The sequence below is a fragment of the Hydra viridissima genome, unplaced genomic scaffold, assembly GCF_058129835.1.
Source record: "Hydra viridissima isolate aposymbiotic clone 2 unplaced genomic scaffold, HvirCarnegie_v1 scaffold_11, whole genome shotgun sequence".
In the NCBI taxonomy this organism is placed as follows: Eukaryota; Metazoa; Cnidaria; class Hydrozoa; order Anthoathecata; family Hydridae; genus Hydra; species Hydra viridissima.
The window spans coordinates 9449283-9461310 of NW_028324310.1; the positions used below are offsets into that span (position 1 = coordinate 9449283).

The 12028-nt window shown below is 31.0% G+C and overlaps 1 non-coding gene across 1 annotated transcript; it reads left to right on the plus strand.

Annotated features, from left to right (window-relative positions):
• Positions 1 to 7178: 7178 nt before the first annotated feature.
• Trnag-gcc (transfer RNA glycine (anticodon GCC)) lies at positions 7179 to 7249 on the plus strand. Its single transcript has one exon. It is a non-coding gene; the product is annotated as a tRNA-Gly (tRNA).
• The last annotated feature ends 4779 nt before the right edge of the window (positions 7250 to 12028 follow it).

Consider the following 12028-nt stretch of genomic DNA (forward strand, 5'->3'; position numbering starts at 1 on the left):
ATTTTTTTAAAAATGACACAAAGTTAGCTTTCTCTAAAGTAACCATTTAGTTAAAAGTGTAAAGTATATTTTCAGAAATTAAATATTGAAAGCTAACTTGTAGCGTCAAAACCTTTTTATAAACTTAGCAAAAAGCGCAATTTATCTGGTTTATTTTAACCACGCCATATATGAAACTAAGAAGTGATGGTCTGTGTCAAATATAATAGTTCGGTACAATACGATAATAGCTTTAATGTGACAATAATCTATTTATACCAAAAACAGTGAAGTGAATTGTTTTAAACATAAAAATTTTTTGAATAATAGAACTAATAAATGTTCTCTAGAGATTATCACTGTTTTAAAATTAATTTCTTCGTTGTCACGTAATCATTAAGATTGTATGATGGTTAGACTGATGGTTGACTAGGACTAATTTTATTCGCCAATTCCCTTTCTTTTATACTAATTAATAAGCGTTTAAGTTAAAAAAAAAACAGTTTTCTAAAATGCTCAACGAGAATTAAAGCTTATTGGAAACATAATTAAAATTACTGTATTGAATGAAGCTACCATATTAAGGAAATCTGTGTTGTTATTAAAATGTTACATAAACTGTGCCTTCCATTTCAGTTTAAACAGCTGTTTTCATAAATTATTTTCTCCAGCTCTCCACTGTTCCTTATCTAACTAACTCCATGAAGTAAGTGTTCGAGAAATTTCCATTTAATATTTTTATTTACATTATAAAATTTTAACAATATTTGTACCCAAAAATATAAATGAACTTTTTCTTTACGCAAATAAAAACTTTATTTTACACGAAATATTCACACATATAAATATAGCTCGGAAGCATTAGCTAATCTCATAAACATGTCTTCCCTGTCCAATAGCGTTCCCTGCACAGAGACATTCTCCGTTGATCCAATTTGGCGTCATTTTATCAGAGCTCGTTGTTTTTTATATTTGCAAAATAATCGCGCGCAAGTCTCGCGCTGGGGGATATTCGTAATATTAGTATAAAAAAAAAAAGAGCATGATTATTGCGTCATTTCGCAGATATTTATGTGAAATATTACGCGAAGTGAGGAATTTGTTTAGTGATTTTCAAACATGCTAATACACAAGAAAAGCAAAACTCATTCTATTATTTATTCCGTACATTCGTCCTGAGGTTTTTACTAGGACTATTATAAATTAGTCAGTTGTTAAAACATAATGCCAAAAACTTAGCTTCTAATATAATATTAGCAATTTGAGATAATACTATCTCAGAAATAACACAAGAGTGCAACAGATTCTGAAAAGCTGTCCACGAGACTAATGCCTCAAACCAGAAAACATTCTTTTTTTAAAAATCTTTTAAGAAGATTAAACATTGGTATTAAATTATCTTAAAGGCTGTAAGTAACACAATTAACTGACGAGCCTGTATACATTATTATAAAAATGACAGTCTATTTGGCAGCATAAAAATGTCAGTTTGTATCAACGGCAATTTGTCCAATCAACTTTTTTAAATCGCAATAAACATGTCGTCATGGATATTAGATGAATGGCTAAGAAACAGTCTTTAAAAGACTGAAACTCGATGTTTCAGGAAACGGTGTCTTGGTACTCTGCTTGAAATTTTCAATGGATTATTTTCTTTCGTTATACAAAAAAATATTTCTTTCGCTGAGTAGAATTTGCAATTTCCGTATAAGAAATAAAAATTCACGTTTTAAATGTAACAAGTTTTGGAAATTTGTATAACAAAAATATTGATTAGATACTGATGTTTATTTTTTAAATTTATTTCTGTTTTGTTTTAGGAGTGTTTGAATTCATCAGCTATAAAAATCAAGTTAAAAAATCGTTTTGAGCTACAAATCCGTTTTGCGTGATAATTAATTGTCTACCATTATTAATAAACGTTAGTTTAATGCCATTCATCATATATAGCAAAATAACTGTCAGCTTTGATCTTTTCCAAATGTGTTGTCTGGTTATACTATTTAAAAGGGAAACGTTTATATATTTAACTTTTAAATAAGTCGAAACTTTGTAACTATTTCTTTACTTTTATTAGCAAAAACTCTTTGAACTAATTTTTACTGTACACATTTACAGTTTTCGATGATTGAATATTGGCGCTGTTATTTATAATCATCGAAATATTGTTTAATATCAAAAAAATGCCTAATTTTGCAATTCGTCTATACCAGATGCTATAAACATAGGTGGTCTAAAAAATAATGGGAAAAATTACAATGTCACGGTAACAAGATCTTTACAACGTCGCTTGGTACAAGTTTCAGCACAACAACAATAATTAAAAAATACATCAAAAAGAAACATCATGGATATAAACCAATTGCGGATTATAAAAACTTCTTAGGCCCTCCCATCGGTAATGCAAAAAAGCCATATATATAAGGGAGACAGGTGATGTAGCTTCAAATAATATTTATTTTCCCAGCTAAAACAATGAATAAAAATGAAATAAATAGATGTCTGAAGTAATATAAATAGATTTCTTACGAATTTAAGTTCATTATATTTTCAGATTCATTCATTTATTTGATCTGTAATTGAGACCATTTATGAGAAGATTATTTGGTAAAGATGATACGAGAGGAATTATTGCAACAACATCGATGTGATGTAAAACCACCATAGCATTTGCAATTTCAAAAATATTTTAGGGTTTTACAAGAATGAACTTCGTTGTTTTATTTACTTTGTGTTAGGAATCAGGAAACAAACATAAAATGCAATTTTTCTTTCAAATCTGATAATCAAAACAGTTGTTAGAAAAAACATTTTCGGCACAATTTTCTAAGCAAACAAATTATTACTTTACTTCTTAGTTATTTTAGATAAACCATCCCCCCCCCCCCCCTAAAGATGGATAAATTTGTAGTTTAAAAAAACTTAATACAAAAAGCATCTTCTGCAATAAACTGATTACATACGCTCTTTATCCTCAATATTTTTATAAAAACATAAAAAGCTTATAGGTTTGTAATTAAGCAAGTTTACAGTATTTTAGAGCGTTGCATAATTGAATCATAATGCTTTGATTATGCATTTAATGGTCAACGAACTATATTTGAATGGTGTTGGACAAAACTATACCTCTTGCAATTTTTGCATTTTGTGAAAAATTAATTTCAAATTTCAAATTTTGCAACATAATCTTTTGGTTTTTTATATAGTAAATTTATTAGCTATCATCTATTTTTGTAAAATGTAGAACTCATGAAAACTATCTATTTTTGTAAAATGTAGAACTCATGTTCTAAGACCTTGCAACATATCCCCAGAAATTTCTCTCTTGATTATCATCAGAAAACATTTTTTATTCAAAAAATGTAAAAGAAATTTTTTTTAGTGGGGGCCTGGGGAGAAATCTTATATTTTAAGGGAGTGCCCAGGAATTTTGTAGTTCAAGATAGGTGACTAAGAGGCATGGGACATGCCTCTTAGTCACAAATTTCTCGTATGCCTCTTAGTCTCAAATTTCTAGTATGTTAATACTGGTGCCGATTGAGGATGACTTGCAAAATATTAGGTTAGTTGGAGCTAAACCAACCATTACCCCTAACAGTCCCCTTCCTAGAACTATGTCTCCTTTAATCATAAAATTTTTCTTTTTGTTCTATCATAAACGAGATCAAAATTCATCGAAAGATATCAAGTTTCGTTGAAAAATCTCTTTTCGTTTAAGATTTATAACCATGCATAGCTTAAAATTACCCCCAAATTACACCCCCCCCCCCTGAAATAACTTTAAATAGTCTAAATTAAAAAAAAAAAAATTTTTTAATGTAATTTAATGTAATTAAATAAGTCTGAAAGATTCAATGTGCTACAGGTTCAGTTTTAAAATTTCAGCATAAACAAAACTGTTCATGCTGCACATTTTCTTAATATGAGTCTAGTTAAAACTGTTTACAGCTGCATTTTTAAATTTGGTTAGTAACACAGGAGAAAACAGACCAGTTACTTTAAAAAGGTTGAGTGGTACGCAACCGCCAGCAATTTCTACAAAAGTACTGAATCAAACGTCTCACTCAAAGAAAATGAAGCTCAATAGAAATTGCCATCATGACTGAAATGTGGCGCAGAGTCGTGATGAGATTTGATTTAACTAGCACAAAAAATTAGGACAGTTATCTGGATTTCTCTGTCATGCTGATGACAATTTATCAATCTTTTCTGAGTTATATCTCCTCAATTTATGAAGACTTTTTTGAAAAGATAAATATGAAACTATTTGTACTGCCAAGTTCTTCAGATTTAGATACTGTGTTCCAAAATAAAAGGTTAAATTTTTCAAACTCATGAAAAGTGAGAAAAAAAAATTACCTCTTGAATTTTTGCCAGCAGTTCAAAAAATTAAGTTAAAACCAGTTTTTTCAAATGTGGATTTGCAAATCATATTCTCTTAACACTTCCAATTACTAACTATAATACAGAAAGAGCAATTTCAAAAATGACAATAGTTAAGAATGCTCGAAGATAGAGCAAAGAATTTTGGCCGAATGTAAAGTATATGGAAGTGAACTTAAAAAGAGTTTTTTGTTCAATTATTTTAATTCATTTTCATTTCACTTCGCATTTGATTTTTAACTACGCATGGCTATTCTTAGAGTTGTTAACAGGAAATCAATAAAACTTTAACTTTCAGTTTCAAACAGTTTTTTAAATTTTAAATTTTTTTTTTTTGTTTGAACATGAGTTTATTAGTTTTCTTAGTTCTTTAAATGATTTAAACTTTTTTTCTTATTTATTACTTAGTGAAATTCATCACTGCAACTCCGACATATGGAATTCTGATGCTGAATTCTGATACTGAATTCTGAAGAATGTTATCTGTGTTTTTTGTCTGAGAGCTGGTCTTAAATCCCTCAGACAATCAGATAATGATTTGGGAAAGTATATTCCCTTAGAACAAGAAATGAAGACCCTTAAATCTTTATTACTTTTTTTGCAAAAGGTGAAAAAATATTCTGACATATTGTCATACAGTATTGCCAGATGCTTGTAATTTGAAATACAAATGCCAAACATTAATTTACAATTATAAAGCAGCTGTGCTTTAGCGACCAGATCCATGACTTCATCATAATCATTAATTCAAGAAATAAAAGAGTTAGTCTCAACTACTGGAGCAACTTCTTCATTCTTCATTTTAAGTACAAAGAAATACAATTAGATTCCTAGTTGATAGTGTTGGTCAACATCAATTAACAGAATCTTCTTAAGAGAATTTTGTAGAATAAATTTATCATTTTACGTAACAGAATGATGAGGTTTACCTGACGGAAACAACTCTTGCTGAGATCAGGGCTATGGAGTCGGAGTCGGAGTCGTGGAGTCGGAGTCGGAGTCGGAGCTCATTTTGGCTGGAGTCGGAGTCGGAGTCGGAAAAATTGTACCGACTCCGACTCCGGTTTAAAAAAAAATCTTTCAAAGTTTCATAATTTTCATAAGGATTTTATAGATGTTACAAAACTACAAGTCCCAGGATGGTCTGAAAGCTGTAGGATATCCAGACACAATGGAGAATTGTAGTTTGCAACAACTGGAGGACAAGGAGTTTGACATGTTATTTTTAGGCCTTTAAAACAGTGATAAGCAATAGGGTATTTTGCTGCTTATCACTTAGAATCATATATCACCTCCCTTGCGCTCTCCTCTACCTTCCCTTAAACTATATAACTTCATGATCCTCTAACTCCCGACTTAAATTGTCTAGCACTGTGCACAATATTCTTAGTAGAAAGCTAGGCGTGCCACCACCAAGCACCAAAGAGTTGCTCCACAAACAGAAAGACTGTAAGTATTCAATTAACTTTGTTTCTCTGGAGAGAGAGAGAGTATTAGAAAATTAGTGATTGAAGAAGCTGTTAAACAAAGAGAAGAAATAAATGAATGTCTCAAGGGACGCTTTGTGTTTCTTAACAGAGTGAGCTATTTTCCAATCAATGTTTAACTCCTTTTTGAAAAAAATGAAGCAGTTACCAAGACATTGGCAGTAAAAGACGCCAAAACTAATCACACCAGCGAATTTCTCCAGGTCATAGTAGAAAAGATTCTTAAAGAATATGAACTTAAAGAAGAACAAGCTCTTTCATGTTTGAAATATTATCCAACTGACAATATTTCAAACATGATTTTGACAAATTCATAATGTTATTAGCGACTGCATAAGAGTTTATTGCATAACAAGAGTTCAGAAAAGTTGTTTGTTTAGAAATTGTTTTCTTATAAATATTGTTTAAAGCACTAAGTGGTTGGATTATTTGTATCATAGTGATGAAATAGCCAATGTTAGCATTTTACTACAGTTATTTGTTGTTACAAACAAATAACTGTAGTAAAACAAACAACTATTTGTTGTTACAAATTGGTTACTTATGAAGGAGTCGGAGTCGGAGTCGGAAGTCGGAGTCGGAGTCGGTCCATGATAAAATCAAGGAGTCGGAGTCGGAGTCGGAGTCGGAACAGCAGCTTACCGACTCCACAGCCCTGGCTGAGATGGCGGCTGTACAATTAGTGCAGAGTGAAAGACCTCCCTTAAGATTAGTGTTTGAAAGATATATACATATAAAGCGTTCGTATCTCAATGGATAATTTTAAATGGCGGTAAGACCAGGAGCTAAGTTTACCAGTTTTGGCTCAAGCAAAAGCTGCACGAAATAAAAGACATTTCTCATCATCTGGTCACATTGTTATTAATAAAAAGCACAACATTAGTCAGCTTTTTTAATTTTTTCAATTATTTTTATTAATTGTAAATTTTGTCTAATTAATTCAAATTAATTTAAAGTTGAAAAAAGATGAATGTTTTAAATAATTACATTTTTTTTTTTCAACATTGAAATTAGTTGATTGAAAAATTTATTTGAAAAAAGTTGAGTTCGATTGAGATTAAGACTACAGGGAAAGACCAACAGTTACCACTTTTTCAACTTATGGGAGAAATGGAATATTGTATTTGGAAAATTTCGTGAGTCTTTAATACGTATCATTTTTAAACACTTCGATAGTGCCTAATAACAGTTGTTTTTCGTTTGTATATTCTCAAAAGAAATAACCAATCAAAATTATACAATGAAAGAAACGCAAATGGGAAAAACTTATTTTTTATATACATCATATTTATTATGTATATATATTAAACTTAAATGTTTATATTTCAAGCATTGTTGGTTCAGTGGTAGAATTCTCGCCTGCCACGCGGGAGACCGGGGTTCGATTCCCCGACAATGCACGTTGTTTTTACTTTGCTGGGTTGTTATTTATAAAGTGGTAATAGTTGACTTCATCGTATAAAAAGATACAGGATTTTAAGGTATGGTTGCGTGTAAGGTATGCTAGAGGACTAGTTAAATATCACATAAAACAACATCTATGACACGCCACGTCACTATGGCCGATGTCTTATTGTGTTGATATTCCATATTCACAAGTCGTACGGAGCAAACGTGTGCTTTGTGATGTTTTGTATTTTTGAATAAAAAAGTAGTGAAAAAAAAAAACAAAAAAGTTTTATTGGATAGTTGTGTTTGCAATACCAAAGCGAAGATTTTGTGAAAATTGAGTCAGCTAAATGCATAGAAGGTATTATTTACGTCTTCTTTAACATTTTTGGTTATTTTAAATTTTTCTTTATTCGCACTGTACGAAAGTGACTTCATGTTTCAGAGACTGGAATTACCGAAAAACGGTTCCTTCGGTAAATTTCGGTTCCTAATTTGATAAGGAACCGATAACTTCGGTTCTTTTCGATTCCTTATTTTAGGCAAGATTCGAAATTTCGGTAAATTTCGATTCCTTATTTTAAGAAAGAATCGAAATTACGGTAAATTTCGATTCCGATTCTGATAAAGAACCGATAACTTCGGTTCTTTTCGATTCCTAGCGGGAATTTTGGAATTGCTAAGAACCGCTAAGAACCGAAATTGGAATTTTGGTTCCAATTTCGGTTCTTAGCGGGAAATATCGCAAAAAATCAAAAATGCTACAAAGAATCGAAATTGTTACTAAGAATTGAAAAACTTGAATTTTTTTAATTTTTATTTTCAAAAATACAGTTGAAATACAGTTGAAAAATACAGTTATTCTAAATCACTATCAGTGAGATCAGTGACACTGTCCTTGCTGCCCTTGCGACTACTACTAGCACTGCTATAAGCTACGCTAGTAGAACTATCACTAGGTTCAGTATTAAATAAATCTTTAGATGCATCATATATAGGGTTTTTTTTCATTGGTGATTTTTTCATTGGTGATTCAAGTACAAGTTTCCTTTTTTTAGCTCTTTGTAGTAGACTTTGAGACTGTGATTCATTTCAGAGACTGGAGTTACCGAAAAACGGTTCCTTCGGTAAATTTCGGTTCCTAATTTGATAAGGAACCGATAACTTCGGTTCTTTTCGATTCCTTATTTTAGGCAAGATTCGAAATTTCGGTAAATTTCGATTCCGATTCTGATAAAGAACCGAAACCTTCGATTCCTTTCGATTCCCCGAAAAATACCGAAGAACCGAAGAACCGAAAAACCGTTTTTCGGGAACTTCAGACCTTATCATGTTTTCAACACAAGCTTGTTAAGTATGATGACGGATCATTTTATGAGTATGGAAGTGTATATTATCGGCAAATAATATATTCTGAGGTATTTCTATTGATTTTTTCGTATTTTTTTAGTATTTTCTTAAAATGTTTTAAAAAATGCCTTTTAATAAAGCAAAATAAAAAAACAATTGGCTTTGACCAAATGTCGATGGCAATCAAAATGGTGAAAACTCATGGCGTCTGTTGCATTGGTAAAATTGACGAAGCAAATGTTGATTATTTGAAAGAAACTGACAATACGGTGAAGAATATTTTGTTTGATTTTTCTGCGATCGGTCTAAAACCAGTAAGTTTTGATTTCTTTTCAATTGTTTCGTTTTTTTTCTTGTTTTAAATATTTTTTATAAAAGATATTAATTTCTTTTTGTTTATGTTTGTGAATCAGATTTTGAATACTCAACAAGAAAAGGAACTGGTGAATTATCTCCTTCGTTCCAGCTCGCTTTATCATGATTTGAGCATTAAAGAACTAAGGGTCTTGGCATGTGAATATGCTAAAAAGATTGTCGTCAAATATTCACCTTTGTGGGATGAAAAGGGCCATACAAGCAGAGAGTATTATTACGCATGCATGAATTTCTACCAATTTATCACTGCGATTGTTAGAGCAAGTCACCCAACACCGTGCGAAATCCTTTAATAAGGAATATGTGGAATTCTTTTTCCGAAATTTGTTGGCTGTTTTAGAAACTCCCTATTCGCACAATCGTATCTGGAATATGGAAGAGACTAGAATCCCGACCGTTTTAACCAAAGTCCTGAAAGTTGTATGCAAAAAAGACACTCGAAATGTTGACCATAAGAAAATCTGTTTGGTGATGATCCAGAAGACTAGCTCCACATCGTTGTTTTAACAGATCACAATATGGTAAGCTCAACTTCTGCGCATGAAGAAGTCATCTAATCTTCTGTGATACATTGGGCAGCATAGAGAGTTTGGGCAATTCGTCATCTCTACGTGATGCTTTGAAATTCGTTGGGCCGCTGAAGATAGGAACACCTGCCGAAAAAATGCGGTCAAAAGCCGAAGAAGCCCACCGTTTTGATGTTGCCTGAAAAAATTTATTCGTAAAGCGTAAAAAACACAATTCCAAGCTTAAAAAATTGGAAAACCAGAAGAAAAGAGCCGATTCAATTAAAAAAAAAAAACACCAGCCGGAAAGAAAAAAACGCCAGTAAATGAAAGAACACCATCGGCTCAATCTGAAGTAAAAAGGGCAAAAGCTGGATGAAGCATTAGTAGATGTTAACCTAGATTTTTTTATTCTGTGCCTGAAACCAATGCAAAAATTCAACCGCAAAAATTCACGAAATTGTGACACTTGCGGTCAAGAAGTTCATGCCAGATGTGTTACAACATTCACCAACTACTTCACATATCTGAATTGCGACTCGAACTGAAGTGGAACGAATTGGAAATTTTTTTAATCTAAATTTAAAAATCATCATTTTTATAAATTTTCATCGCTTCCAGTTGTTTAAATATATAATTTTCACATCTTCGTTGTGTTTTAGTTGAATACAAAATCCGCCAACAAACCTTTCAATTTTTGAAAGGCTTGCTGGCGGATTCTGTATTCAACTAAAAAAATAAAAATAAAAATAAAAATCAATGGTTTTCGTCAAGAGCTGTAAAATTTTACTCAACTTGAATTTTAACAATCGGTTCGGAAAGAAATATGTATAATAGATGCCAGCAACTGCCTGCTCTTAGAATTTTGAGAGATCGAAATCCAAAAAACAAAGTGTTCGTCACCATACCTCACATCCCCTTATATAGAGAACAAGTAAAAAAACACTCAATACTGTTGAGTAAACAGTTCAAATCTCACGTAAATAAAGGTGTCTTGGCCCTAAATAGGGTTTGTCTTTTGAACTCAACCGGCATTCCATATCACTCGGTCGTTTCATACTTTGTGGCAAACTCGCGGACATTCCTTAAATAGTTGTTTAAAGATTATATTATTGTTATTTAATTTTTATTGTATATATTGTATTGTATATATTGTATATATTGTATATATATTGTTATTTAATTTAATTATATTATTGTTATTTATATATATAGTTGTTTAAAGATTAACATTATATATACCACTACTATTTTTTTCTGGTAAGTGACACTTAATCAAAACCACAAAAAACCTGATTTTTTGAAGCAGTGCAGACTTTTACATCAACAGCAATCGTTAGCGAAAGTAATTGAGTAAAGTATGCGCCGCTTTAATCTTCAGTCAGCTTTGTTTAACCTTTTAAAAATTTTGATGATTTTGGAAACAGATCAGTTCAAAACGTTTTGAGGACCTCAAAAAAAGTTGGAATGACATTGACCCAGGCTAAAGTCACCCGAAGTGATGACCAAAAATCAGTCAAACATTTTATGAAACAATTGAAGGGGTTGCTTAAGAGAAATAATTAAAGTCATTGATTTTCAGTAACTGTGCATTAATAATGCTCAGTGAGATGCAAAGCATACAACAAGTTAATGAAGGGTTGCCTTCTGTATATTTTACCAAAATAACTTTATCTCTTGTCATCGGTGTAAACCCAATTGAACATTAGTGAAAAGGACTTGAATAAAATTTTAGAACGAGGAATTTCTCTCAACACTTACTCAATAAGTGGGAGAATGGGGCGAGGGAATTACAACACACACAAGAAAACCTTGTGATGTCAATGTCCATTAGAGAACTTGACAAAAGGAGGTCAAATATCTTGTTAATTTAATTTTAAATCATACTTTATCGTTTGCTTATCAAATAGATATGGATTTTTGGTGGAGAAGATATCTAATAAAAACCTTATTTAATTTTAGTTTTGTTAATTTCAGGAGCGAATCTTGGATATTTCTATATTCTGATAATTCTCTGTAGGCATATCCAAAAATATCATAGATATAAAATTCCAATCCTAAAAAAAATTGTATTTAATAGTTAAATGTTACTTACAACTATTAAAAACAAATACACGGTTAATTATTCGAATCAGTTAAATTGTTTTAAAAAAATTCTGAAAAAAGTTTACAGGCGTAAATTTTATGCTGAACTCTTTTTGAGTGAAAATTCATTTTATTTGAGCAGAGTTTAATTTTTAATAGTTTTTAATAAGATACTTTAATAGACATCTCCAGTTTTAGTTTATATAAATCATATTTTCAAATTCTTACTTTACTAATTAAGAAAAAAATAATAATAATAAAAAGATTTCTTAACAAAGAATAAACTTTGGAGTAAAAATCTGTTTTAGATTTCATCAGGAGGCAAATAAAAATTAAAGTAACAAGTGCGTAATAAAATACATCAACGGAGGTTCCTAATTTTATGGTATGAAACGTCTTTTTATTTATTATTATCGATAGTCAATTTGAGACCTAGCTTCTTTTGTTAATAAAATGTTCACAATAAGGTTTTAA